The following is a 3,298-nucleotide window of genomic DNA, read 5'->3' on the forward strand; positions in this document are numbered from 1 at the left end:
AATAATATTATTATTATTATTAGTTAGTTAGTAAGGTCTACAACTTCTCTTCCTCTTTCGATGTTAACGGTCATTATATAGTTATACAAAATGAACTCAGCAGTGATGATCACCTTTAACACTGAAGGAGGAAGAGAAGTTGTAGACCTTGCCGATTACCGCAGGTAGAAAGCATGTTAAAAGAAAGAGTTAAAGGAAATAATAGCGCGCAAACGTGTACTTTGTAATGACCACAAACGCCCTAATCATGGCAGACAGTGTCTTCCCCTTTTCATATATGGTGTGTTATCTTTCTAAGCATGTAGTTGGTTGCTTATACCTTTTTAAGTCTTCGCTTGTGACCATCAAACGCTATTCTTTTTTTTTTCTTTTAAGTAATTTCCACAAATAGAGCACGACATGTGGCCTGTAGGCCAGTGTCAATGTCAGGATTTGATTGTCTTGGTCTTCTTGCTTCTCTGACTTTCTCTGCTTTGTAAGCTCTGTTTTTCTCAAAAACCTTGCTGTCACGTCACGGCTTTACTCTGCATGTTTGCCTTCCTTGTAACATAGTTATTGTAATTCCCTAAAATGTACTTCCAAAATTTTCTAAACTGTCTGTCCTTATTTTAATTTCTTTTGTCTATTCGCCTCAGAAACGGAGTTCTCGTAGCGTTCATAAAGATCCCGAAACTTAGGTTGAAAGAAATGATGGGTTAAACTTGCTATCGAAATGACAAGGTTTTAAGCGTCTGAGTGAAGCGACAGGAAAGTTTCCGCCTCTCCTGAATTTTTTTTTCGGACTGACTTACACGTTTAAACAATTACATCGACGAATACTCTGCTCTCAGCTCACATTTGTGTACCAAATTTCATCTTCCCCGTTGAACGCCACATCTGGTTGCGGGGGTGGGCCGGGCCGAGCCTGACCGTCGTCACGAGGGAGTGCCTGCGGGGGCTGTGGCGTCGGAGAAGCTAATGCCCAGTGCACGCTGCACAAAGTTTTCTCAAATTCCTATTTGATATGATTTGATACGTTTCAGGGCGCTCAGATTTTCCTCTGAAGAGTGGCAAAGGCTCCAATTTTGGTATAATTTGATATATCCTTCATTTTAAAACATATCTGATTTTCCTAGGTCACTGTGGGGTATTTTCTGAGGTCACGATCGGGTCCATTTGGAGAAAAATGGGTACAATAATAATGTATGGCATTTGTATAGCGCTCAAACCCGAATAGGGTACACAGGCTTTTAGCGCTTTACTACTCAAGAATAATATATTAATAACAAGTACATTGTGTTCTGAACAAAAGAAAATCTCTCTCTAAATATTTATCTCATTGATTTTAAAACAGAAATGATTTAAGCTGAGTCTTGAATGAATTAAAGGATTTCATCTCTCTTAAACTACTGGGCAAGGCATTCCAAATCTTGGGGCCTTGATATGCAAATGCACTTTCACTCGCTGTTTTAAGTTTCATAGATGGTAAAAGGAATTTATTTTTGTCAGCTGATGACCTTAAACTGCGAGTTTGAAAGCACAGTTTCTACAGATTTGATAAATATGTTGGCGCATTATCATTCAAACATTTGTGGCATAGAGTGGCCAATTTGTACATAAATCTAATTCTTTTCTCAACAGGAAGCCAGTGCAGTGTCCGTAAAAGAAGTGTAGCAGAGTCTCGCTTTCTTTTCTGTAAAACTAAACCTCTTTGGCTTGATGGACTTACAGATCAAATTTGATGAAGCAAAGCCTAGGCCTATTTGATATACTGTACACTGGCCAGTGTACTTAATCGATACGGTCGGATAATGCAGATTTAATCTGGTCCATTCGACCAATGAGTACCTCTTCAAAGATTCATTTCTATCCGCGCCAGTCATTTGTGGAAGGTGTAGATGTAATACAATTTTTCGCAAAACTACAACTGGGTGCAAAGTTTCTTTATACCATAATAAAAAGTATAGACCCATACTGGAAATACCACAAAACCGTTTGTGTGTTTGCTTGGCTTTTTGTTTGTTTGTTTTTTTAATGAGTTTTTCGTTTCAATTTTGATTGATTGCTGATTTGATTTCGAGGATCATTGCATCGTAATGATTGACACACATGTTTAAAGCTTTCTTTATTTTCGTTGACCTATGTTCACTGCAGTACCGACAATTGTTGGTCTTCGAATAGCACACAAAAAACGCGTGTTCGTTTCCCAAACGTTTATTTCGTGAGTATAAACATGCATCTCCAACTTTTCGCTGGGATACTGTATCCCACTCAGTCCGGGTCGGCTCTGACAGACAAGAAGGAAGCATGCCGCCGACAATGATCGAAATCGTGTCTTTGGAGGAGTAAAATATTCATAGATATTCCTTCACAATAGTGCCGTCTGCAAAGTCGGTGGAACCCAACGTTTGTGTGTGTATGTGTGTGTGCGTATATGTATAGTATGGGGGAGGGCTGGTTATCAAACAGTAAAGTCGGAATACAGAATATCGACAAATGGTCAAAAGATTCGACTAGGGCCGCGTAGATTTTTCTGACGTTTCGAAATTTATGGAAAGATCTTTTTTTCCCTTTTTGGGGTAGAGGATGCATCTGGAATCTTTTTTATACCATTTGACCTTTAATGCCACCATTTTCGGAAGCAAAAAGAGCGATAAATAGTGCTGTTTGAAACTTAACACGTCTTATTACTGAGTTGAGGCTCTCCATCGGTGGGAAAACATCACTTAGAACGTGCTATAACTGTAGGAGCTACCAGGTCATATTCAGAGTCTTTGGCCACAGGGAACGAAAGGGGGCATGTAGCGGACAACGCCCCCAGAGGTTAAAGGTCAATATGCCAAGGGTTGAAGTAATACTCAACATATGAGGCGAAGGAGGGTTTAAAATAAAATATTTAAAAAAGATGGAATGAACGAAAGGGGAAAAGGTGCGCAATGGTTGCTTGGGCGGATAAAAAACGGCGAAGGGTAAACTGTGGACACTAGGTCGACATGAGCTTTTACTATAAAGATGGGTGAAATGCTCAATATGCTAATTCCAGTTTGTCCTCCTCAATTTCAGGCTTATTAACACTTGCAAATCGCAAATTGTAATCACATTTATCGCAAGGTTACCTATGTAGACTAGTGTCGCAGTGTACGGCAAACATAAAAGCAGTGTGATGCAGACACAACACGTTCGTAGGATCATGGACTGTTACGGATACAGAAGCTTGATAAATAGAAAAAAGAGTTGAGAAAACTGACTTGACTCAAGAAAGTCTTCCTACATTATGTCCCCCTAAAAAGATCCTACTTTAGTTGTCTCAAAAAGGGCC

This window comes from Aplysia californica, unplaced genomic scaffold, assembly GCF_000002075.1.
Source record: "Aplysia californica isolate F4 #8 unplaced genomic scaffold, AplCal3.0 scaffold00247, whole genome shotgun sequence".
Taxonomy (NCBI): Eukaryota; Metazoa; Mollusca; class Gastropoda; order Aplysiida; family Aplysiidae; genus Aplysia; species Aplysia californica.